General features: G+C 41.3%; 1 protein-coding gene across 1 annotated transcript in view; it reads left to right on the forward strand.

Annotated features, from left to right (window-relative positions):
* Positions 1-27,490, forward strand: part of SYT1 (synaptotagmin 1) — a gene marked incomplete at its 3' end in the record, with an annotated part of 226,784 nt that overhangs the window by 80,475 nt on the left and 118,819 nt on the right. The window lies entirely within an intron of this gene.

Below are 27,490 nucleotides of genomic sequence, written 5' to 3' on the forward strand. Positions count from 1 at the left end.
CTTTCAAGTGTTCAAGAACTCTTTATCAGACAAGGTTCTTTTAAAGAAAAAGGAAAAAGAATCTTATTGAGATAGGAAAGAAATAATGGAAAGGTGATATCCCAGCATGTCTTTAGTCTTAGATGGAAGACACATGGAAGAGGATTGCACATTTGTAAATTAGACCCTGTTACACTCAGATTGCTAGGATGGAAAGATAAGGTTTCCCTTATTAAGATTGCAGCAGAATTGTGTAGATAATAAATTCACCAAATCAGAGTATTAGCAATCAATAATACAATGAATTTAGAAGTTCAGTGACTGAAAGCTCAAATTAAATTGAAGAATCTAAACACGTTGGTAAAACTGCTGTGCCAAAGCTGTCATCTAGATTTAAGACAAATGTGGGGTGTAGTGGTTCTGGTTTTGGACCAGGTTCTATGAGATTCCAAATCAAGATCACTCTTAGCAAATGGGAATTTCACTGGATAACATTGGTTCAGTCACTCTTTCTCAACCTTCACAGAGTTTTTCACAGGGTTGTTACGGGAAAAACTGGAAGAGGGAATATTATTCATCTAGAGCTTCTGGAGAAAAGTCACAATACAAAATCAAACAAAATACATACAGCTGTAGAAATTCAGTGGATTTGAAACCATTGGCCAAAATATGTTTTAATAAACTTCAAACTTGGTTGATACATGAATGGAAAATTGCCAAAACATCCCAGCTAAATTGGGATTTGAAAAACATTGCTAAAGAAGCCAGTGTCAAAGCATTTCAACACTTTTGCAAGAAAATTACATGGAAGTGTCCCTGTAGTTACCAGAAGTTCAGCTTGACTATTTTTCCCTTATTCTATTTTTACCTCATCCTTTCACTCAAATGAATACTGAGAGCAGCTAATAAATTAAAGAACAAAAATATCCCAGATGTTAAAATGTAAATTAATACAGTAAAACTGATTAACAATTAAACTTGATGGCAAATGCAGCAACTGAAACAGTGCATTCCATAGCCTGTAAGTAATACAGAGAAAAGCAAATGAGGACCCAGATTGTTGGGGGCAAAATGCTGACTTTGTAAACCACTCAGTGAGTGCTGTAAAGCACTATGGAATAGTATATAAGTCTAAATGCTCTTGCTCTTGCTATTTTTTAGTGCCTGCTACATTAACTGTAAGTAGTATGTGTTCCTTGCCACTGATGCCACTGCATTTAAAACAGATTGAATACCAATTCCGAAGTCCTGTTTTTTTATTAATCATCACCTTCTTCTTCATCATCTTCTTCTTCTTTAGTTTAACTTGGAACTTGCACATGATCAGCAGTTCATGGTCTGTTCCATAGTCAGCACCTGATCATGTCTTTGATGCTATAATTGAGCCCCTACATCTCCTTTTAGCTAATGTATACTCAATTTTATCCCTGTATACAAATCCAGTAAATCCATGTGTACAGGCATTATTTTGATTGTTTGAAGGTAGTGTTAACTATGACGAAATCATTGGAGTGGCAGAAATTGATAAGTTGTCCAAATTCATTTTGGTTTCCTAAGCCATATAATTCAACTACTGTACATGTTTCTATTTAATGTTTCCAACTTCAGCATTCCAGGCTCCAATCACAAGTAGCACAATTTGCTTGAGTGTTCTGTTGATTTCAAATTGAACTTGATCTAAAATTAGCAGTCACTTTTTGTTCTGCATCAGTGGTTGGAGCATAAACCTGAATGGTCATCAAATTAAAGGGTTGACCCCCAAAGTGTAATTACTGGATCACTGATGGCATTGTAGCCAAGTATAGTTATTTCTATACTCTTTCAAGCTATAAAAGTGATGCCATTACAACTTTTTTAATGTCCTGAATAATAAACGGTGTGATCTTTTGACTGAACGTGTCCAATACCCGTACATCTCACTTTGCTGATGCCTAAAATGTCAATTTATAGTTGTCTCATTTCATCTTCCACTGTTTTGAACTTTCCTATGACCATGTTTCTTACATTCCACATGCCTCTTGTAATTCTGTCTTTGCAGCTTCAGATTTTCTTTTCCTTTTCAAAAGCAGCAACTAATTACAGGTAGTCCTTGACTTATGACCACACTTGACCCCAAAATTTATGTTGCTAAGTGAGAAATTTGTTAAGTGAGTTTTGCCTCATTTTATGACTTTTCTTTAAAAAAAAAACTTTTTATTAATTTTCCAATATTACAGTTATATCTTTGAAAAGCAACATGGTGTCTGGGTTACAATAGTTCATTTCATACAAATGTATGTTATTACAAATCTCCAACTATTACAGCCAATATTTCCTCTCTTTTTTCCTTTAATACATATTGTCTCTTGTCTAAATTAACATGCTTCTTATTTTATCCATCAGCTATTTAATAGTTTTCTTACATTTATCAATAATTTTATATATTTTATTTATTTTGACATTCCATCTTTAGACCATCAATAACCTTATAAATTTTCCCGGCTTTAATTTTGCATTAAAATATAAGTTAAACATTTAATATTTGTCATTTCCAAATTTCCGAATGACCCCACTTCCCTTTGTCACAATTCTCCCCAACACCTAGTGTTCCAGATACACATCTTATCTATCTCATTTCCATATCAACAGATTAGTAGTACAATACAATATTCTTATTTTCATTATAATTTCCACATATTGTAGATTCAATAACCAAGATTTCTCCCATTTCAGCATTTAGTACATCCTCTCTCTTCTTCTTTATGTCCGCTCTCTTGTATTTAGACTTATAATTTTATTCTTATCACTACATCCAAACATATTGATTATGTTACATCACTCTTAACATATATATATATATCTTATTCACCTTCATTTAACCTTTATAAACAATTCAGCATTTCAATTTAACTATTGATATTCATACATCTAGGTTTTAGTTAGCCAACATTTTTCTTTATCTTCACATCATAACAATATCTCATATTCAAGATATGGGTCCTGTCTACTTAGATATTTTCTATTTTAGGCCTCTTAGATATGTCCACACTCCATTCTTTTTCAGTCTTATTCTGGATTTTTTGCTTTGCCATGTCATTTTCTGTGTCCTTGCTTCAGGATCATCAAAGAATTCTTGTATTATTGTATCATATTGAGGTGACCATCCAATCTCCATTTTGGGAGGGTTGAGGGGTGTGGCAGAACTACCAAATCTTCCCATTATTTTCTCCTCTTGACGTAGTTGCCCTGGACTGTTTATCTTTTCTTCCATCTGTTTCTCATTTTGATCTTCAAATTCCTTCTGGTTTATGTAGCAGGTTTTTCCCTCCATCCATTTTGTCAGATTTTTTTCCAAATTTTCTCTTATCTGTACTTGTTGGGCGGTTAAATCTTCTGTCAAAATATTTGATTGTTCAATTTTTTCTGTTGTATTCTGTATAGATAGTTTATTAGTTGTAGTCAGTTATCTAAGATGCTTTCTAGTTTTTTTTTCCAAAAGCTCTTATTTCATCACCAGCTGTAAGAAGGAATTGGTAAGTTTGGCAAGTTATTTTCATCATAACAGAAATTTGTTTTCGCATTTCTTCCACAGTAAAAGTCTGTTCCTGGTCTTCCATAGTAATGAGTTAAGTTGAAAACTTTTACAGTTCTTTTTTTTCCCCTCAGAGAATAAGAAACAACTAAGACTCTCACAGCTGGTGTTCAAGGTTACTCTTATCTTGTTTTCTAAACTGTCAGCCAGGTCTCTTTTCTTTAAAAATAACATTGCAATTTCAGGTTTAGCCACAAGATCCCCCAACTGTTTAGGAAATTCCTTTCAATTATTTCTTCTGTTTTAGGAGGGAAAAGCCAAAATTTCAAATAAAAATAGGAAGTAAAAAGTAGATAATCAAAAGCTTTTAATCCACAAGTTTTAAAAACTAAAGTTCCAGTTGGGATCCAATTATTTTTTCAACTTTTTTTTTTAAATCTCCCCTGTATATTCAATCGCCTCTGTTTCTGGAGGGACGGCTAAAATCCCCCTTCCCTCTCCACAGGGGGGAAAAGTACTTTAGCAGCTTACTTAAGTGGAAAAAAGTTGGAATTTAAGAGAGGTAGATCTCACCCAGTCTCTTCCACACTGCTTTAATGTTGCCTGATGGTAAGGGTGACTTCGGCTGTCTGCAGCCTAGTGACCGGCCATATTGCTATGGCTGGTCTTTCATCCACCTGTTCGAAGGGAACGCAGGCACTAACAGGAGAGTTGCCACTCTCCCGCATTTCTGCGAAAGCCCCTCATAAATATGAACCAATTTAGAACCAATCCTAAATCATCTGAATGTACACTAAATCACATGACCATGGGGATGCTGCAACAGTCATAAGTGTGAAAAATGGTCATAAGTTACTTTTTTCAGTGCCATTGTAACTTTGAATGGTCACTAAATGAACTGTGATAAGTGAAGGACTACCTGTATCTTGAAGGTTTTAATCTAGTTACATTATAAACACCATTAGAACTCAGCTTACAAAAATCCTGAACTCTTGCCCAAGAACCATGTTCAGTGCCATATGGTCTGAGAGACCTATTATCCAGCATGCTATTATTTTCGGTCCATATGGTTTTCTTAGTAAAAATAAGGGAATGGTTTACAATTTCCTTCTTCTCTGTAGTATTAATAGGTGCCTTTGACTTATCATTAAAGTAATTATCTGCCTCCATCTTCTTATATCACTGTTGCCTCATATATTATAGATCGCTGCTTGTTTTAGCTGGATAAATGGGATGACCTTCACACCTTGTGTGACCTTTCTGGAAATATAGTATATATTTTTGGCCAATACTCCTGACATTCTTTGGTCCTTTCTCCCAGGAACATGCACACAAACACCTTGACATAATGAGGCAGCACAGAAGGACAAGGAGCTGTTTATAATGAACAATTGACTATTCTAATTCACCCTTCATGTTTCAATATTTTAGCAAAAGAAATGCCTCATTATACATCAGTGCATTGCCAGAGTGTTTTGTGGGACATTCTGAAAGGAGAGAAATTAAGAATTTAAATAGGGCTTTTAAGTGAGCTGCAGTTGGTGCTTAGTATATTTGCACTCCATCACTTGCAGTTCTATATTAAACCAAGGAGCTGATTAAAATCTACCATGTCCAGAACAGGAAAACAAGCATTGTAGAGCAATAACATTACTTAGGCCTGCACTGTTTCCATATTCCACAGAGCATTTAGAACTTTGTTATTTTCACTGAAATGAGAAACTTCACAAGAAAGTAAACAACTGCAACCATTAAAAATTTGGCCAAACCACTTTTATTAGTTTTCATAACTGGAGAATGGATCAGTTATATTTGTATGGACTTCCATTTTAAGACTAGACCACGTCCTGCCATAAACTACAGATTGAAGGTATTTTTAAAAGCCAAATGCATAGCTTTTAGCCATATAAAGCTAGCTAAGTCATGCCCAGCTCTTTGTGTTCCCTTAGATCATAGCCTGCCAGACACCCAACCCCTGTCCTCTACTGCTTCCAAGAGTTTGCCCAAATTCATGTTCATTGTATTGATGACACTATCATCCTCTGCTGTCCCGTTCTCCTTTTGTGTTCAACCTTTCACAACATCAGGATCTTTTCCAATGACCTTTCTGTATATAAATCTTTAAAAACAAAATAGAATTATATATTCTGGGAGCATGAATATAGATTCTCCTTCAGAACATAATAGTAGAAGCTCTCATGATTGCCATCTGATCTTCAACATTTGCTAGCTACATGGAATAGAAAAATGAAAAAACAGATCAGTTTTTATATTTTATAAATGACAAAGCAACTGGAAAGAAAGAATTTTGGAAAGAGTTTTAAAAGAACATGACTCTTCCTGTCTCATAAAATCATGAAACAATAGATTCAACCCAAAATGCAGGAATCAAAATTAAAGAATCCCCATACAGATGGCTTACCGGCCTATATTTCAATATATACAATGATGGGCAACCCATTGCCTCCCTGCAAAATTTGTTCCATTGTCAAGCTGCTCTTAGTTTTTCTAATACTTTTTCTACTCTTAACATTCAATCAGAATCGGTCTTCTGTAACAAAAATCCATTTTTCCAAGTCCTACATTCTGGAACAATAGAGTGCTATTATATTCTCTTTTGGTGTTCTTTTCAACGTTAAAGATAACCTGCTTCTTCATTTTCTCTTCATAGTTTCAATCAATTTTCATTGCTTTTCTGAACATTCTCAAAGTGGGGTGCTTTGAGTTGGACATAATGTTCAAGTTAGAGCTTGATCAACAGAGAATAAAATGGAACTATTATTCTGGGTAATTTGTACTATATACTGTATTTCACTTTTTTCTATCCACAGCTGATTGCTGATTGAAACTCAATTTGTAATCAACTATTATTCTAAGATCTTTTCAAAATACATTATTATCAAGATGAAACATGCATTCTTCATCCTGTATATATTTGATTTCTGATTAGCTTTTCTTTTTCTCTGTTAGATCCCATTTCCCAAGCTACCTGGGGAATTCTGGGAGTCCACATATCCTAAAGTTGCCAAGGTTGAGAAACACTACTCTAATATATATATGTAATTATTTTGAGTTTTATTTCTATCTTCTAGAGTACTAGCTATCCCATCCAATTCTGTGTCATCTGTAGATAAGCATTTGTTCCATCCTTTTGTTTAAGTCACTAATAAAAACATTGAAGGTTGAATCATGTGGCATCGTCACATTTAAGCTACTTACTAATCAGAATATTGTGAAGAGCTTTGTCAAACGCAGAAATCCTATATACACTATTCAGCATTCCCACAATCTACTAAAGAACTTGCCCAATCAACAACTGAAATAGTTTAATCTGAAAACAGGCACTGAGTGGCCTATAGTTTCTCCTGAACCTTGTGTTTCACCTTCTAAAACAGAGGTCCCCAACCTTTTGGGCATCAGGGACCGGTTCCTTGAAGAAATGTTTTTCCGTGGACTGGAGCATGTGTGGTTTTGTGTGCTGCCTACATCCCATGGATGGGGCTTTGATTGTTTGTGCGGACCGATTGCTGGCATGCCGCGGCCCAGTATCAGTCCATGGACTGGGGGTTGAGGATCCCTGTTTTAAAAGGTAGGCATAACAGTTTGCCAAGATTTCTCAAAGAGATGACATAAACAAATATTAATAATACAGAAATAAGTTTATGTTCATTCATTCAACCTACAGGTAATCCTTGACTTACGACTATTACGATAGTTCAAATTTAGAATGAGGCTGACCATACTTCTGACCAGTCCTTGCACTTATGTTCACCACAGTATTCCCTCAGACACCTGATCAAAGTTTGGAAACTTGACATTCAGCCTGTATTAACGACAGTTGCAGCATTCCAAGAGTAAATGATTGCCATTTGCACCTTTTCAGCCAGCTTCCAACAAGCAAAGTCAGTGAGAAAAGCTGGACTCACTTAGCAATCAAATTATTCATTTAACAACCACAGTAAAAAAAAGGTCATAAAATAACTGCATAGCTTAGCAATAGAAGTTCTAGTCCCAATTGTGATCATAAGTCAAGGACTACCTGTACCAGATGAGCTGAGAATATAATAATCAGAATTTTTCAACTGGGAAAAATGTCTGGTGTTTTTCTAGAAGACTGTTCTACAATTCAAATGCTAGTGCAGTCACAGATGGATGGATAATCAAAAGATCAAAACAATAATTAATTAATAATATATTTAAAGTAGAAAAAGATGACTAAAAAAAATTAAAGAACCACTTATATAGTACTTTACATACTGAAAGCATAAATATTATTCCTGTAATAAATCTATCTTTATTTCTGAACCAATTCAGAAGCAAAATAATGGCAGTACCTTTATTGGAATCTAATGTCACTTTCTGACAAAAAAAGTATTAAATCACTTATTTTACTTTTTGATAGGATTTTAATAAAGTTCCCCTGAGGTGCTCAAGACCTTCCCTGTGCTTCATTGTAATTATTAAAGAACATGATTATAGACAGTGTCTGGTATTTTGCGGTATTATGAATGTGATAAGTTACTAAATTGCATAGAGAATTAAATTTACAGCTGGGGGACTGTGACATTGTATTTCATTAGTTTATTGGAAAGCTGAATTTGGTTAAGATATTACGGTACTATTTTTTTTTCTAGAGCCAAGCACTTTAATGGTAAAATCTGCAAGTTCTTTTATAACATTTCTCATTCAGTATTTTCAAAGAATGGTATACAAGATGCTTGTTCTGGTATTATAATGAACAATAGATTGAATTTTAATAGCTATTTACAGTTTATGAATAAGCAGTATAATATATATAGTCAATGGCTTCAGAAAAAAGGCAGAACCTAAGCTGATTTTATAGCTTATGTAATACATTTAGCCACTTTTGATACTGCTTTTTATTTTTCCCAACTCTTATATTGTCCTTAAATAATATATATTGAGACCTCCAAAAAAATCAAACAGTGACAACAATAATAATAATAATAAGTGTGCTTATTCAGTTAATGAAATCAGAGGTTAGTCATAATGAATTTTCAGTTTATTTCCAGAAATAGTAGGGGAGAGAGTAAAGGATATATTCATGGTTGCTTTCAGATGCTTGACTGTATTATTATATAATTCTTAACCAATTCCATTTGCTTCAACTAGAATGATCAATAATCAGAAAATGAGAATTATAGTCTCATAGTTTTCAATAAGACAAAAGTTGTCTATATTTTCTCAAGCCAATACAGCTGCAACACTTGTAATAAGCCACAGAAACAGTAGTGATTGATCTCACGTGTAACTTAAATTTTAAGAAAACCCTAGCATCCAACATAATTATCATAATTAAATGTTTTGTGAATTCCTGGAATCCTCATTACAGTTGTGTATCTTATCAGAGAAATAATTTTCCTCCTATACTTTTCTTTTCTATTCAACCTTTTAATATTCAGAATATCAGCTTCTTACTTTTAAAAGAACTTTAAAAAATATTTGAAAGGGACATGAGATTTATATTTCTAATGTTCTTATTCAAATTTTTACTTAAATTAAACATATAAACATATCTCCAGTTGTTGGAGAAGAACTGGGAAACTTTAATTTTCTAAAACTGAGCAGTCTTAAGCAAATCCTATAGAAGACACTGGATTCTTCCTTCAAAAGGCAATGGTGGGAGAGATCTAAAAGTCACTCTGACCTTCTCTGTCTCTTGGATTTTTCCATATTTAGAAAAACAAAAGAGTCATCATCATGTCCATATTGGTTTGAAAGAATTCCACAGCCAAAGCACCAAGATGATTTATTTTTCTGGTCACAAGCCTACTGAAGAACTGTACTCACCTGCAGTTAGATGCAGTCAAGTTAAGAAAAAATCCTATCAGAATTGACATCACAATCTTTCTTTTACTGATAACATTCTTCTTATCAATCCATTTGTCCTTCCTCTACTATCAATCCAATCACTCCCCTTTTCAGCTTCTAGAAAATGCAAAAACAGGACTGATATTATATAAAGATTGAGGTTGGAACTCCATCTTCTATTTTCTTTTTGCCTGAAAATATATTCATTGTCTCTGGTAAATTCCTAGTAATTTAAAATTTAAATCATGTTAGAGGTAGAAAAAGCCGATTTACCAAATGTTAACAGATAGGATTGGGAAATAATATGGATGGTATTTGTATATTTTCTGACAAACTGAGGCCGAGTAGAAGGGTAAGGTTGAAGGTCAGCAGACTGGCTTAAAAATTGACTGTGGAACAAGATCTGCCATCTACTCAGCTGAACTGTACCCTCATTATCCCTCTGTCTGATTATCAGAACATCCTTTATATGCTGATGCCAGAGAGACAGTCTTAACAAATTGTTACATTCAATATTGTTCTACTCTGATTTAATTATTTTGTGTGCTGTTTAAAGTTTTTCCATCTGAAACAGCAGGAAGGATTAATGCTTTGGCTGGAACTTGGCCAATCCCTAAACAGACAGATCAGACGCCTACAGAAGCAATTAACAGTCCTTCCGTTTATTTTAATGGTAGTTGGGTCTGGAACTATGAGCATTATAACTGATGCTAAACTTGTGAAATAACTCCATAGCTTTTTTGATGCTTTAACTGAATGGCTTTATTATGTATAACCAAAGTTTCTTGCACCATCTCAATCCAGATGTTACATAATTAAACAATTTGCATTGTGATATATATCAATGCAGTTGATCAAAATTATTTATGAAAATACCATTGTTAATAATTGGGTTTTGGGAAGTAATTGATTAATTCATTAAAGTGCACATCTTATTCTTAGTCCAAAGAAATATTTTTTTCAATTGAGCCTATCTCTAGTAATTTTATTGTCTTCTTCTAAGAATTGTTTTGTGGTAGTAGATTTGTGTTTTTAATTTGCCATTGTGTCTTCTGGTGATGAGGATATCCAGGAAGGATAATGTGTTGTTTTCTTTACGGTTTATGCTCAGTCCTAAGAATTGTGATCCCGTGGGGATTTCTCTGATTTATTGCTATATTTGTCCTTCAAACTGAAAGTAAGTAGTAAGGTAAATCTTGATGAGATCCATGATTCTGGGTATTTTGATCTTAGCGTATTTAGTTATATCATGTATGTTATACTTGCTACCACTGGATTGCTTTGCTTGTTCTGGATCTATGGATGTAAAGAGTGCATATAGCTTATCAAATAGCTTAAAGTTAGCTTTATCAAATAGCTTAACAAACATATTTTGATAAATAGCAAAAAGTAAGTCTAGCCAATGGATAATTGTAGGGATTAAAATGAAAATCATTAAAAGTTTGCCATAAAAATCTCATTTATCAATTCTTGCATAAAATTTTAATGCTTTATATAATTAAATGATATTATTAGTTTAGTTCAAAATCAGATATCTACTATTTATTTTTTTAAATAACATACTTTAATATACAGACATTATATAGATTATTTTACTTCAGAACTACAGATAAATCTTTTTAACTTTAATTGGAACATATGTTAAACTGATATCAAAATTATATTTTCAGACTGGATGAATGGATCTCAAAACTGGTATTCTGTGTAACCAAGAAGAAAGAAATTTACTGTGGCACAAAAAACCCCAAACTTCACATATGAAATGTCAAATCCTCATAGGATGCTGCCAACTCAGATTCCATTAATGTATATTTCTGGGATCTGAGTTGGCAGCAACATATGAGGATTTTGAAGTCATGAAAATCTTAAATTTTTGGTTTGTTTTACATAATTCTTACACAATCAGTTTGTTTTATTTTTTTGTAATTTTAAACTGCTTTTATTTTTATAATTGACTGGATATTATGTATTTTTATTACACTGTAAGTTGCTCAGAGTTGCCTCAAACCATGGGATTGGCAGATGATGATGATGATGATGATGATGATAGTAGTAGTAGTAGTGTGTAATGACTGTGAAAAGACAACTTCTATACTTGAAAACATAGGAAAGGGATTGAAAGTAAAAATTAAAATATAGAATATATAGTTATGCTCACCTCATATAGTTATGAGTTATGCTCAGCACTTCAAACATGGACACAGGTTTTGACTGGTATGAATTCTTGTGCCTATTATAATATTCTTGTGCCTATATAATATATATTATTATTACTATGGGTTTTTTTGTACAGTCAGCCAGATGTTCAGACTGGATTTGGCATTTTGTCCACATACGTTTTTCTCAAGGATATGAGAAGGCAGTTGTTGATATTTGATGGTATTAAAGATATTATTGCATGATGTAACCTGTTCCAAGTAAAGCTGCCTTTTTCAATTGACTGATGATAATTCAGTCAATGCCTAAGGTGTTCAAGTGGTGCTCCAGTTGTTTTGGATTGATCCAAGGTGCCTATTATTATTGCTTTCTTTTACCCTAGTCATTCTATTTCTATTTGCAGATCTTGGTATTTCATTATATTCTCCAGTTCTTTCTCTTCTCTTTTGCTGTCTCTAGGTACTGCAACAACCACTGTCCAGACTTTTTTATCTTTCTTATGGATAGTTGTTAAGTCTGGGGTGTCATGTGGCAGGTGCCTGTCTGCTTGAATTCTAAAGACCTACAACAATTTAGCTTCTTTCTCAGATTTCTCAGATTTCTTCTGGTTTGTATGGAAAGTCATTTCCAGTTTTAAAGTTATTGTTTCGTTGTCTGGATTTTCAGTAAACTGTACTTGTTGATCTGTAAAGCCCTCTGTCTTGGTATTCCCTTTTCCACTCCTATTATTTTTTGAATTAGTAGTTCTTTAGCTGCAATCAAGCTTTTGCTTTGTGGCTCTAGGCTGGCACCTTTGTCTTTCAAGATAGCTTTGAGTTTCTCAGTGTTTGCAAGAATACTTTCAAGTAAGGATTTTAACATAGCCAAGGTTTTTTGGTGATCTTCCTCCATTTATGACATAGTTATAAACGGTCTTTCTAGTGAAGTCTATTTATTAAACAAAAGTCAGTAAATGTACACCTCCACCATTCCTAGAAACCAATTTCACTGCCCAGCTGCTCTCTCAGAGTTAAATCTCTCAGAGATAATACCAAGTTCAGGTCTAGGCTGTGAGCAAGTCTCTTTGTCAGAAGCAATAAAGTGCTGTACCAAGCTTCACCACAAGATGTCCCCGCTAGCATTTAGAGTCTTTTTCAGATCCTGGACTAGATTCTTATCCGATTTAAGTTCTTTTTTGCAAATAAAATAAAATAACAGGTTCCAGTAAGAATAGGAACTTTTTGGGTCCCCAAATTAAAAAAAAATCCAATTATATTAAGTTGATCTTTTCAATGCTTTATTTCCCCTAGCTGATCAGATGCCGCCATTTTAGAGGGTGGGGAAAAAACAAAAATTCCCTTCCCTCTCTCCTCACAAGGGGAGAAATTTTCAAGAAACTTTTAACAGGAAAAATACTTGGGGTACAGAGAAGGTAAGATCTCACCCAAATCCTCCACATTGCTTTCAAGGTGCTTGTTAGTAAATTTGGCCTCGGCTGTCAGCAGCTTGATGATGGGCCATATTAGTGGCCGATCTTTTCCCTGTCAGTTTGAAGAGCTGCCCCAGATCAAATGGGAGAGATGCCGCCCTTCTGCGATCACTCGGGGGTCCTCTTCATGCTTGTTACCCCTACAGGGTGACTTCTGAACCTCTTCAGGGTCCCCCAGCAGGAGAAAACCGGACGGTGGAGCGAGCGATCGCCCCACATGTCCGCCAATGCCATGATCGCAAACTGGAAGCCTGTTTTAATAGCTACTGATTGTTTCTAACACAATTATTTAAAATTTAACTTAGATATGTAAATCCGGCAATGTAGCACATGCAGCACCAGAAATCTTGTTGTATAATCATATAATTATAATGATAAATGGTTGAAATAATTTGGAAATTTCATGTTTCCTGAATGCATGCTCAAAATGAGATGCATTCTTATATTAAAATCTGTATGTTTTATAACAATAGTTCAATATCCTACTCAGACAAAATGCCTACAAACATGTGGTTAAGGACAACCATACAGAAAATATATGTTTGGGGATAATATGTCACAAAATTAATTATTTTAGTTGCAAATGTGCAAAAGAATAAATGTGCATTCAAAATGCATCTTAAGGGAGATACGTGCCTGAAAACGTATAAATTTTTCTGTTGATATTTTAAAAAGGTCTAGCAAAGTAATGTGGAAAGAGGCTGAAACAAAGCAATCAAACAATCGTAGAGTGAAATTGGAGTGCTTCAGCATCAAAACACTCAAGTGTTCTAATGTTTTAATGGCTGAAGCCCAGCAGGACAGAAATGAAGTTGAAGGAATGTGAATGTTTTCCTGCCCTTTTTCATTTGTTAAAAATCTTTCCCTTGGATGCAATTGGAAAGGATATATTTAAGTATGTTGTCAAGCTGATATAATTGTATTTTGGTTTAGGGGTGAGATGGAGGATTTGAATTGCTCTGTGGAGGCCAATCCAACTTGTTTGGACTGTTCAAAATATACTATCTTGTCCTTTCCAAAATATCCTAACCTAACTTCTTATCTTTCCTGCCCTTCAGATTTGAACTTCTGTTTGTAGCTTTAGAGAGAGAATCACATCCTGTAACCCCTGTTCAGCTGTATGAGAAATGAAGCAAAGCACAAAATTAGCCTCTGTACTAAGCACTTCCTTCCTGTAAATGAAGCCACACAAATGTTCAAGACATTAATTTTCTGCTTCATGTGGAAAGCAATTATCCCTGAGGAAAGCCAGCCACTAAGAGCACCACAATGGGATACTCTGGCCCCATAAAGCCCATATGTCTCTGACCAAATACTATGACATGACTTTTCATCCAAGCCACCACTGTTGAATATGCAGTTTTGTAATGTAATAGAACATCCCCACACAAGTACCCTCATGCAGTGCAAGCATATTTTATATTCTGAGATCCAGCTGTTTTATGCTCCTTTTTCCTTGATATTCTATTCAGACATCCCCTTCTAATGTTTTACAGATATATATTTTTTTAAGAAAAAGTTCAGAGGTATCTGTCAGGCAAGTACCTAATGAGGCCTTGGCAAAACTTAAAAACTAAGGCCCAAGCAATGTTACTCTCTTGACTAACTCTAGTTAAGTAATAGTTAATAAAACATTCTCGGATAAGAGTTTAGGGAATGTGGAATTCTTTTTATCAATTGTGAGAAGAAAATCCATTCATTTTGTGATAAAAAGGCTTACTGTAAGAAATGGCTTCATCCCAGGGGCATGGTAAACAAGTAAATGATCTCCAGCAGCTCTTTTCCCAGTTCCTTTAGCCTGTTTTCATTTTTTTTAATCAGTTCTAACACTTTCAACAGAATTCCTTCTAGTTTGTCAAAGTAATCCTTGAGTTCTAGATCCTATAAATATGAGCAGAAGTGCTATATTTATTGAAACATAGAACAAAATATTATACCGTATATACTTGAGTATAAGCCGACTCGAGTATAAGCCGAGACCCCCAATTTCACCCCCCAAAACTGGAAAAAGTTATTGACTCGAGTATAAGCCGATCCGCCGTTCTGCAAGCCTGAATACACAGGAATACCCTGTGTGGCCGCGGCTCGTCGGCAGGTCTCCGTTCCTCCTGCCGACCTTTGGGGAGGTTTGGGCGCCTCCCCAAACCTCCCCAAACGTCGGCAGGTCTCCGTTCCTCCTGCCGACCTTTGGGGAGGTTTGGGCGCCTCCCCAAACCTCCCCAAACCTCGGCAGGTCTCCGTTCCTCCTGCCGACCTTTGGGGAGGTTTGGGCGCCTCCCCAAACCTCCCCAAACCTCGGCAAGTCTCCGTTCCTCCTGCCGACCTTTGGGGAGGTTTGGGCGCCTCCCCAAACCTCGGCAGGTCTCCGTTCCTCCGCGCAGACCTGCCGACCTTTGGGGAGGTTTGGGCGCCTCCCCAAACGTCCCCAAACCTCGGCAGGTCTCCGTTCCTGTTTGGGGAGGTTTGGGCGCCTCCCCAAACCTCCCCAAACCTCGGCAGGTCTCCGTTCCTCCGCGCAGACCTGCCGACGTTTGGGGAGGTTTGGGCGCCTCCCCAAACCTCCCCAAACCTCGGCAGGTCTCCGTTCCTGTTTGGGGAGGTTTGGGCGCCTCCCCAAACCTCCCCAAACCTCGGCAGGTCTCCGTTCCTCCGCGCAGACCTGCCGACCTTTGGGGAGGTTTGGGCGCCTCCCCAAACGTCCCCAAACCTCGGCAGGTCTCCGTTCCTGTTTGGGGAGGTTTGGGCGCCTCCCCAAACCTCCCCAAACCTCGGCAGGTCTCCGTTCCTCCGCGCAGACCTGCCGACCTTTGGGGAGGTTTGGGCGCCTCCCCAAACGTCCCCAAACCTCGGCAGGTCTCCGTTCCTGTTTGGGGAGGTTTGGGCGCCTCCCCAAACCTCCCCAAACCTCGGCAGGTCTCCGTTCCTCCGCGCAGACCTGCCGACCTTTGGGGAGGTTTGGGCGCCTCCCCAAACGTCCCCAAACCTCGGCAGGTCTCCGTTCCTGTTTGGGGAGGTTTGGGCGCCTCCCCAAACCTCCCCAAACCTCGGCAGGTCTCCGTTCCTCCGCGCAGACCTGCCGACCTTTGGGGAGGTTTGGGCGCCTCCCCAAACGTCCCCAAACCTCGGCAGGTCTCCGTTCCTGTTTGGGGAGGTTTGGGCGCCTCCCCAAACCTCCCCAAACCTCGGCAGGTCTCCGTTCCTCCGCGCAGACCTGCCGACCTTTGGGGAGGTTTGGGCGCCTCCCCAAACGTCCCCAAACCTCGGCAGGTCTCCGTTCCTGTTTGGGGAGGTTTGGGCGCCTCCCCAAACCTCCCCAAACCTCGGCAGGTCTCCGTTCCTCCGCGCAGACCTGCCGACGTTTGGGGAGGTTTGGGGAGGCGCCCAAACCTCCCCAAAGGTCGGCAGGAAGAACGGAGACCTGCCGAGGTTTGGGGAGGTTTGGGGAGGCGCCCAAACCTCCCCAAAGGTCGGCAGGTCTGCGCGGAGGAACGGAGACCTGCCGAGGTTTGGGGACGTTTGGGGAGGCGCCCAAACCTCCCCAAACAGGAACGGAGACCTGCCGAGGTTTGGGGACGTTTGGGGAGGCGCCCAAACCTCCCCAAAGGTCGGCAGGTCTGCGCGGAGGAACGGAGACCTGCCGAGGTTTGGGGAGGTTTGGGGAGGCGCCCAAACCTCCCCAAACAGGAACGGAGACCTGCCGAGGTTTGGGGACGTTTGGGGAGGCGCCCAAACCTCCCCAAAGGTCGGCAGGTCTGCGCGGAGGAACGGAGACCTGCCGAGGTTTGGGGACGTTTGGGGAGGCGCCCAAACCTCCCCAAACAGGAACGGAGACCTGCCGAGGTTTGGGGACGTTTGGGGAGGCGCCCAAACCTCCCCAAAGGTCGGCAGGTCTGCGCGGAGGAACGGAGACCTGCCGAGGTTTGGGGAGGTTTGGGGAGGCGCCCAAACCTCCCCAAACAGGAACGGAGACCTGCCGAGGTTTGGGGACGTTTGGGGAGGCGCCCAAACCTCCCCAAAGGTCGGCAGGTCTGCGCGGAGGAACGGAGACCTGCCGAGGTTTGGGGAGGTTTGGGGAGGCGCCCAAACCTCCCCAAACAGGAACGGAGACCTGCCGAGGTTTGGGGACGTTTGGGGAGGCGCCCAAACCTCCCCAAAGGTCGGCAGGTCTGCGCGGAGGAACGGAGACCTGCCGAGGTTTGGGGAGGCGCCCAAACCTCCCCAAACAGGAACGGAGACCTGCCGAGGTTTGGGGAGGCGCCCAAACCTCCCCAAAGGTCGGCAGGTCTGCGCGGAGGAACGGAGACCTGCCGAGGTTTGGGGAGGTTTGGGGAGGCGCCCAAACCTCCCCAAACAGGAACGGAGACCTGCCGAGGTTTGGGGACGTTTGGGGAGGCGCCCAAACCTCCCCAAAGGTCGGCAGGTCTGCGCGGAGGAACGGAGACCTGCCGAGGTTTGGGGAGGTTTGGGGAGGCGCCCAAACCTCCCCAAACAGGAACGGAGACCTGCCGAGGTTTGGGGAGGCGCCCAAACCTCCCCAAAGGTCGGCAGGAGGAACGGAGACCTGCCGAGGTTTGGGGAGGCGCCCAAACCTCCCCAAAGGTCGGCAGGAGGAACGGAGACCTGCCGAGGTTTGGGGAGGCGCCCAAACCTCCCCAAAGGTCGGCAGGAGGAACGGAGACCTGCCGAGGTTTGGGGAGGCGCCCAAACCTCCCCAAAGGTCGGCAGGAGGAACGGAGACCTGCCGAGGTTTGGGGAGGCGCCCAAACCTCCCCAAAGGTCGGCAGGAGGAACGGAGACCTGCCGAGGTTTGGGGAGGCGCCCAAACCTCCCCAAAGGTCGGCAGGAGGAACGGAGACCTGCCGAGGTTTGGGGAGGTTTGGGGAGGCGCCCAAACCTCCCCAAAGGTCGGCAGGAGGAACGGAGACCTGCCGACGTTTGGGGAGGTTTGGGGAGGCGCCCAAACCTCCCCAAACGTCGGCAGGTCTGCGCGGAGGAACGGAGACCTGCCGAGGTTTGGGGAGGCGCCCAAACCTCCCCAAACGTCGGCAAGTCTCCGTTCCTCCGCGCCCTGCCTGCCTCCTGCTTTCCGCTGCGGAAAGAAGCAGGCAGGCAAGGCGCGGAGTTTGGGGAGGTGCGCGCGCACCTCCCCAAACCTCCCCAAACTTCGGCAGGTCTCGGACGGCGGTGGCTTGGGAGAGGTGCGGGCGATCCCGGAAGCACCAAAGCCTCGGCCGCGCACAAGTCCTCGGTAAGTTTTTTTTGTTGACTGGAGTATAAGCCGAAGTGGAATTTTTCAGCCCAAAAAGTGGGCTGAAAAATTCGGCTTATACTCAAGTATATACGGTAATTAAAATAGTATTAACGATGTCATTGTTTACTTTTACTGCTGCTTTGTATATTGGTTTCATTGAAAATGATATTGCCCAAATCCATACATCCAGAATTATTCTGTATCAATCCAGGTTAATATTAAAATTAATGTTGCAGCACAGTGAAGTAATAATGCATAACGTTTAACATGCATAAATATTTCAATCTGTAAAGAATTCATAAGCTTTCTGGTTCTTTCCCTCTAGTTAGTCAGGAGAGAGAGAGAGAGAGAGAGACAGACAGACAGACAGACAGACAGACAGACAGACAGACAGACAGACAGACAATTTATTTTACAGATATATTGATACATGGAAGAGAAACCATCCTGGGAAACTTAGGGCTATAGATTAGATTGTGTAATTTAAAAAATTTGAGAAGTCCAAGCACTTCCGTATTATTGCCAATAACATTATGTGGATGTGTTCATGAAACCTTAGATGCTGAGCTTAGCTCAACAGAGACTTCATCTCAATTTTCTCCTCCTACTTTACATGCTTCATTTTCAAGCTGTCTCTGTTGGTTCTTTCAGAAATATCCAAGTTTTATTCAGTATTTTTGAAAAATTCATTTTCATTAGTAAAATGTGCTTTGTTAAAACAAAAAATATATGAAAAGAAAGGTTTTTTTTTGGTAAAGATAGGAATCCTTATGAATGTATTCACATTCATTGTTAGAACCTTTTTCTTATGAGTTCCTCATAAGTAGATATAAAAGAGATTCTCTATACTGTATAATAATGTTTCTCCAAGTGTGGTTTGAGAATCTGGGAGTTTCCCAAGAGCCTCTCATGGATTGGCAAAATATTTGCCAGCCTATATTTAAAAATAATCCCATCGAACATTAACAAGAAGCAGTAATGGCAGTGGAAATATTGACAATATATCGCAGAGGTCTCCAAACCTGGCAATTTTAAGACTTTGGCTGGCTGGAGAATTCTGGGAGTTGAAGTTCACAATTCTTAAAGTTGCCAAGATTGCAGACCCTTAATATAACCCATAACAACAAAAACTCTTTTGAGGTGCTCTATAATTTTGTATGGCAGTGAAAGCTGGACCATAAAAAAAAGCTGAGCGCCAAAGAATTGAAGCCTTTGAACTATGGTGCTGGAGAAGACTCCTGCGAGTCCCTTGGACTGCAAGGAGATCAAACCGGTCAGTCCTAGAGGAGAGCAACCCTGACTGCTCTTTAGAAGGCCAGATCCTGAAGCTAAAACTCAAATACTTTGGCCACCTAATGAGAAGGAAGGACTCACTGGAGAAGAGCCTAATGCTGGGAAAGATTGAGGGCAATAGAAGAAAGGGATGACAGAGAATGAGGTGACTGGATGGAGTCACTGAAGCAGTAGGCGTGAGCTTAAATGTACTCCAGAAGATAGTAGAGAACAGGAAGGCCTGGAGGAACGTTGTCCATAGGGTCGCGATGAGTCGAACACGACTTCACAGCTAACAACAACAACAACAACAACAACATATTTTTTTAAGTGGGAAAGGGTCTTGAGAGAAACATGGTTTGTGTTTATGAGTTTGTTTTATACAGATGTGTGACAATTTGATCTGTTTTTTTTAAACTTAATTTCCACAGTTTTCATAAATGTAACATAAATAATTTGAGATTATTTGGGAAAAGTGAAAACTACTGTAAAGTTACAAGCCATGAATAAATGCTGAGACCAAGAGTACTTGAATTTTATGTCGCTTTGTTTGCATTTCTTCCTGAAAGCCAATAAAAAAATGCAGGTTACTTACAGTTCCATTTACAATAGCAGCCCTATTCTTAATTAAAATTATTAAACAGTTGATATATTAGGGCTATATGGAGTAATTATATAAGATTTTATGAGTAATTGTTTTTTGTTGCAAAAATCTAGCTATCACTTTTTTTTGCAGGTATGCTGACATTAACTAAAGAGGCAGCTATGTTCTTGCTTATTTCCTAATAAAAACTTCGTTAAAAGTAATCAACAATTATTTGAACCTGTAACATTAGCAGCAAGGTACCATTAATTGTATCTCTTCAGAAAACAGTAAGGTGGCTGCAAGAAAAAATGTAGACTAAGCAATATGAAACCTTAAGAATAAAAAGGAGAACAGAATTTTCAAGAGAGTGTAAAAAGGCAGGAAAATAATCTTCAATAAACATTATTGAACATTATTAGCAATGATGGGCTCAGAAAACAAATATCCATTCAAAAAATCCTATTTTCTTTCTCATTACCTTTAAAGACTTATGGCACAGGGGAAGATTAGCTGTGAGACATCTTTGCCTAAGGACATCTACCTCACGCTTCTAGGCCCTTCCCCAAATTTTGCCATCTAATGGGAGCTAGAAAGCATGTCTTTTCTGTGGACAACCCCTGCCCTTTGGAGCACTCTCGCCCCCAAAGATCGCAAGTCCTCTACCCTCCTAGCTTTCCATAAACCTTTGAAGACCTGGCTTTCCTCTCAAGTGCTGGGATAAGAGGAGGTGATTTTTCTCATTTTTAATGTGTTTAGTTTTATAGTTTTAATATTGAAGTAGCCGAAGGACCACTCGGGATGACAGGCTGCTTAACTAGAGGTTTATTTAGAGCAAGACAAAAACAGAATAACTCGTCCGGCTTTTATAGCCGGCAGCTGTCAGTGAGGACCAATCAGGAACGTTTCTTTTGGCGCCGCGTCTAACCGGACCAATCCGCACCGTCTTCTTTTGACAGTTCTTGTTTCCGCATGGCTCGGTGTTTTGACAGCCGCGAGCTGTCAGTGGCTGCGCCTGCGCGGTGCGGGGGAACTTTGACAGCTGTCAAAGTTCCCGCGTGTTTTCCTGTCAGATTTGTACAACGGAATAACTTGTTTAACTTGTTATTAATGTTGTTTACATATATAATACACCCCTTACCCCTCCCCTGGAGCGTTTCCTCCCCCTTGTTGGTTGTTGGAACCTGCCCACTGGTAGTCCTTTAGGTAGGTGGGGGCTCTTCTGTTCCTGTTGGAGCGTCTTGGAAGTGGGGCGATGTCTGGTTCAGGCAGTAGTAAGTTCTCTTGCCCCTCTTCCTCCTGGTTTGGTATTGGCAGTATTTCTGCGGGGGGTTGCAGTTCTTGGTTCTCTGGTTGGGGTTCTGGGCTGTGCGGTGGTTGTCTTGGCCTGAGTTGATCGATATGTCGGCGTAGATCGCCGTGAGTTTGTGTGGATATTAGATAAGACATGGGTCCGGTTTGTTTTAGCACAGTCCCTTGGACCCATTTGTTTTTGTCTGTGTATGACCGTGCCCATATCATTTGCCCAGGTTTGAGTGTGCGGGTTGGGGGGGGTGATCGTTTTCTGCGGCGTATGTGTCTGGATGAAGTCTGTCGAGCCGCGTTATCAGTCTCCTCCCCCATCTTAGTTCCGCGGGTGATTTGCCCGTTGTTGTGCATGGAGTTGCGTGTTGTGACATTAGGAACTGGCTGAGTCGCCGCTGCCAGTTCCCTTTTACGAATTTTTTCAAAGCTTCTTTTGTGGAGCGCACCATAATTTCAGCCATCCCGTTCGTCGATGGGTGGAACGGTGCAGACGTGACCAGTCTAATACAGTTCTTCATAGCGAACATCTGAAATTCACGAGAGGTGAATTGAGGTCCATTGTCTGAAACCATGGTGTCTGGGAGGCCATGTGTGGCGAATATTTTCCTAAGGGCCTGTATAGTGGCTCCTGAAGTTGTTTTTCTAAGGGGCGTGACTTCTAACCATTTAGAGTAGCTGTCCACTACTATTAGGAAACTCTGTCCCTGGATAGGTCCTGCGAAATCTAAATGTATGCGTGACCAAGGGTTTTTTGTCGTTTCCCATTTGTGAATTGGTGCTTGGGGTGGCTCGCTTCGTGTTGCTTGACAGGTGTAACACCCTCCCACATATTTTTCTATCTCTTTATCTATGCCAGGCCACCAAACATAACTTCTGGCCAGAGCCTTCATCTTGACAATGCCTGGATGTCCTTCGTGTAAGATGTCTAATGTTTGGTTTGTGTTCCTATTAGGTATTATCACCCTGTTCCCCCATAGAAGGCATCCCATATGTGAAGATATTTCATTTCTCCTGTTGTAGAATGGCTGGAATTGCGGGTGTGGGTTTTGTGCTGGCCATCCAGTTGTTGCCCACCTGAGGATTCTGCTGAGTATTTTGTCTTTAGCTGAGTTGCTAGCTATAATTTTTGCAGAGAGGGGGCAGTCTGGCAGTTGGGAGATCGCTAGAATCAATCCTGCTGGGGCTGGGTCTGGGTCCTTGCTTTGAGTTGGCAGCCTGCTGAGGCAGTCTGCGTGACCTAATTCCTTCCCTGGTTTATGTATTAATTTATAAGAATATGCTGATAAGAAGGTGGACTAACGCATTATTCTTGGTGAGAGAATCTGCGGTGTTGTTTTATTCCACGTGAATATTCCTAGTAGGGGTTTGTGATCCGTGAATATAGTAAAGGGTCTCCCATAGAGGTAGTCATGGAACTTTTTTACCCCTGCGACTATTGCTAGTGCTTCTCTGTCTATTTGTGCGTAGTTCCTTTCTGCTTTTGACAGAGTGCGTGAATAAAAAGCTATGGGTCTTTGGGTGCCATCCTTGTATAGATGACTTAACACTGCCCCAATTCCATAGGGAGATGCATCACAAGCGATGCATATTGGTGTGTCTTCTCGGAAAAGGGTGATTGTTGAACTGTTACAAATAATCTTTTTTAATGACTGGAAGCTATTTTCGTGTGTTTTGGTCCAGGACCAGGCAGTTCCCTTGTCTAGGAGCCTATGCAGAGGCTCAGCTATGGTGGCTTTGTGGGGAAGGAAAGCGTGATAGAAGTTTAATAATCCTAAAAAGGCTTGGAGTTCTTGTTTGTTTTTTGGGCTAGGAGCTGTCTGAATAGCCCTTAGTTTTTCTGTGGTGGGGTGGATGCCTTGGCCGTCTATTTTGTACCCTAGGAATTCTGTGGATGTGACTCCGATGGAGCACTTTTCGCGTTTAAGTTTGAGACCGGCTTCTCTGAGCCGGCTCAGTACAGCTGACAGTCTGTCAGCTAAGTTTGCTTCGTTTTCTCCGGCGATGAGAACATCGTCAAAATAGGGGCAGACCCCGGGTATTCCTTTCAGTGTTTTCTCCATGATACCCTGGAAGATACCCGGGGCTGCCGAGATGCCAAATTGGAGCCTTTTTACTTTAAAGGCACCGCGGTGGGTGACAATTGTTTGAGCTTCCGCGGTGTCATTTGTGACAGGCAGTTGCAAGTACGCCTGCGTCAGATCAAGTTTTGCGAAAATGGCGCCGGAGCGGATGGAAGCAAATACGTCCCTTACCGCTGGCACCGGGTAAGCGTGGGGGCTGAGGGCTAGGTTGAGGGTCGCTTTATAGTCCGCACAGAATCTAATTTCTCCGTTAGGTTTAACCGGGGTGACTATTGGGGTCTCCCAGCTCCCCCCTTCCATAGGTTCTAGCACCCCAAGACCTACGAGGCGTTCTAGTTCATTTTCTATTTTTTCTTTAAGGGCAAATGGTACTCTCCTAGCTCTTATCTTTATAGGCTGGATGGCTGGGTTTAATTGTAAGGAGATGGGGGGGCCAGTGTATTTTCCTAGTGTGCCATCGAAGACGTCTGCATACTTGTTGCAGACGGCTTCAAGGCTAGAGGATTGGACTGTATTTACCCCAGTAATGGCGATGCCCAGAGGCCCAAACCAGTTTAGCCCTATCAGGTTGGTGCGGTTTCCTGGCGTCACTAGAACTTCTAGGGGTCCCTTGAATTTTTTGTACTCTACAGCAACCTTAGCCTTTCCTTCCAGAGGAATGGGGGTTTTTTGGAAATCAGCTAGGTGGACCTGGGTTTGCCTCAAAGGAATTTTTCCCTTGCTTTGCTGGCAGATCTCCTGATACGTTTTGAATGAAATTAAGGAGACTGCTGACCCGGAGTCCACCTCCATGGGGCAGGTGACTCCCTGAATTTTTACCCTGATCCTCACTTTTGAGCTTAGGCTGTGTACCTTATCGATTGTTTCTACTAGGGCCCCTGGCGTTTTCCCTATGTTGGCCCGGGTAGATGGCCTACCTGGGGAATTGGCCTCCAGATCATTCACGTTGTCGCGGGCCCGGCTTCGGCACACCGGTTTGATGTGGCCGGTCTTCCCGCAATTGTGGCACTTTGCGTTTCTGAACCGGCAGCTTCCACGGGCATGGTTGCCCCCGCAGCTGGCGCAGGCGGCCCGTTGCTCGTATCGTGGTGGTGGTGGTGGTGGGTTCCTGGCTCTTCGGCGATCAGATGTGTCGCTTCTTCTCTGTTGTCTCCGTTCCATTCTGCGCTGAAGGGCCTCCCCGTCAGTGAAGTCCACCGATTCATCGCTGTCACTGAGAGTTGCGCTCTCTTGGTATACGGTTGCTGGGCTTTCTGGAGTCGTGGTGGTCGATTTCTTCTTGTGGTTATATTCGTAGGCCATAATTTCTCGGGTCAACTCAGCTAGACTCATGTCGGGTTTAGATGTCAGTTTTTTCTGTAGCCGCTCGTCACTCAACCCAATCACCACCTGGTCTCTGATGCGGTCTTCCAGGTCGGGGAAGCAGCAGTTCCGCGCGGCGTGCCTGACCCCGGCGATGAAGTCATTTGCGGGTTCGTCTGGTCGCTGTTTCTTCTGGGCGAATTGTACTCGCCAATACAGTTCTGAGCGTGCCGGCATATAATGTTTGTTAAGCTGGTCTACCAGGTCCGCGTAGGAGACTTCGGTGATGGGTACCGGGCTAAACAGCCCGACGGCAGCGTCGTATACCGGGGGTCCGCTGATGTACAGGAGAGCGGCGGCCTTTGCTCTGTCGTCGGTGATTTTGCTGACGAGGAGAAATCCCTCGACTTGCCCCAGGTGTGATTGCCATCTCTCTGGATGGCGGGTATCGAATTCCCTCACACGCCCGAAGTTGGCCATGTCGTCCGGTCCTAGGTCTCGCTCCGTTGGAAGTTAAAACTTCCAGTGACAGCTCTGGCCGGGAACTCTCTTCCTCGGCCGTGACTTCAGCTCAGGAGCGATCCCACCTTCGTCGCCAGTGAAGTAGCCGAAGGACCACTCGGGACGACAGGCTGCTTAACTAGAGGTTTATTTAGAGCAAGACAAAAACAGAATAACTCGTCCGGCTTTTATAGCCGGCAGCTGTCAGTGAGGACCAATCAGGAACGTTTCTTTTGGCGCCGCGTCTAACCGGACCAATCTGCGCCGTCTTCTTTTGACAGTTCTTGTTTCCGCATGGCTCGGTGTTTTGACAGCCGCGAGCTGTCAGTGGCTGCGCCTGCGCGGTGCGGGGGAACTTTGACAGCTGTCAAAGTTCCCGCGTGTTTTCCTGTCAGATTTGTTTTCCCCTCATCGTACAACGGAATAACTTGTTTAACTTGTTATTAATGTTGTTTACATATATAATACAAATATGGCTTTTATGCTGTTTTAATTTTTGATTGGGAGCTGCCCAGAGTTGGTTATAAGATGAGCAGCGATATAAATGTTTTAAATAAATAAATACATCAGAGCAGTTTGCTGCTACTTTAAACTTGAAGGTTTTTTTTCCCCTCTTAAGGAAACAATATCAAGATTCTCCTGAAATGTCTTTAAATTTTAACAGGAAGCTACCCTCCTACTGAGTTTAAAATAGAAGATTGGTCTGTTTTAATCAGTGAGTAAAATTTATCTGTATTCCATGGTTGTTTTAGGAGGTCCTGGTGTTTCATTTACAGTAGCATACTGATATATACGGCTATGCATATTATTTCACATCTTGTTATCAGTAAGCACACTGAGTAGTATGATCTATACATTCATCCATGTATTAACAAAACCTGCACTCAATTCAAGGTTTATTAATAAACATATTGTAATACATCCAAAAGCTGAGATTCAGGGAAGAGAGCAGGGATTCTAAAAGAAATGGAGATGCAGAATTCACAACTTAAATGGATAAGCAACAGCCCAAGATAATTCGTTGCCTTGGAACAGCAAACGGCCTCTCACCATCAGCCACTCAGGTTGAGGCACTCAATCAGAAACACAAAGAATGGAAAGGAATGGACTTTGTAAGCGCAGCATTGTTAACACAGGTGTATCAAATTTATACACCTTGCATCTGGCAATTTACAAATAAAAACCATAAAGTCTATAGTTAAAAAGATAAAAGGACAGAGGGAGCGCCGTTAAGCCACCAACCACCCCCAGATTAACATGTCAGATACTAGCTGACAGAGCCAGGTCTTGACGCACCTCCAAAAGCTAGAAAAGTGGGGGCCCATCTTGCCTCAGGGGGCAAGATATTCCATAGATCAGGGGTGAGGGCAGAGAAAGCTCTCTTCCTTGACTCTGCTAGTCTAACCAAAAAGGATACATTGATGAACATTGGTATTGAAAGCTGCCAAAAGGGTTAAGAAGAGCCAAGATGAATGTACTACCAGAACCAGTGCTATTTCTGTCCAATATCCAGGCTTGAATCCTCTCAGGAAGTGGTACAGATAATTTATTAGTCCAGAAAATCATGGAGCTATAATGCCATCATCTATTCAACCACCTTCCATAAAAAGGGAAAGTGAGAAATAGACAATTTTTCTGAATTAACTATAACCGTGGGGTCCAGAAATGGTTTCTTGAGAAGATGATGAACCAATGCCACTTTAAAAGGGCCCACTCCCTCAAGGATAAGTTGATCATTGCTTAGACCCACCCATGTGTCATCTCCCAGGCAGCCTTGACCAGCCAGGAGAGCCATATATTTAGTTCATAGGTGGATGTGTTTACAGTCCCAAGGACCCTATTATTTTTCATTGTCTTATAATGCACTTTAAAAGCAACAGTTACTGGCCTATTAGGTTGGTAGTGTTTCTGTTTAATTAATTTAATTTAATAATTTAATTTAATAATTTGATTTCTATACCGCCCTTCTCCCGAAGGACTCAGGGCGGTGAACAGGGCAATACACAATAAAAATCAGATACAAAAATTAAAAGCCATTAAAACCAATTAAACATCATGCCCATAAAATCAATACATATTGAGTTAAGAACTAATTTTAAAAACCCAGCCCCATCCCGTCAGACCAGGCCAGCTTGTTCAAAAAAGAATGTTTTAAGATCGCGCCGGAAGGAGCGAAGGTCGGGGGCCGTCCGGAGCTCAACCGGTAAGCTGTTCCAAAGGTCTGGCGCGCCCACAGAGAACGCTCTCC

Source organism: Vipera berus (assembly GCF_964194415.1).
Source record: "Vipera berus genome assembly, chromosome: 6".
In the NCBI taxonomy this organism is placed as follows: Eukaryota; Metazoa; Chordata; class Lepidosauria; order Squamata; family Viperidae; genus Vipera; species Vipera berus.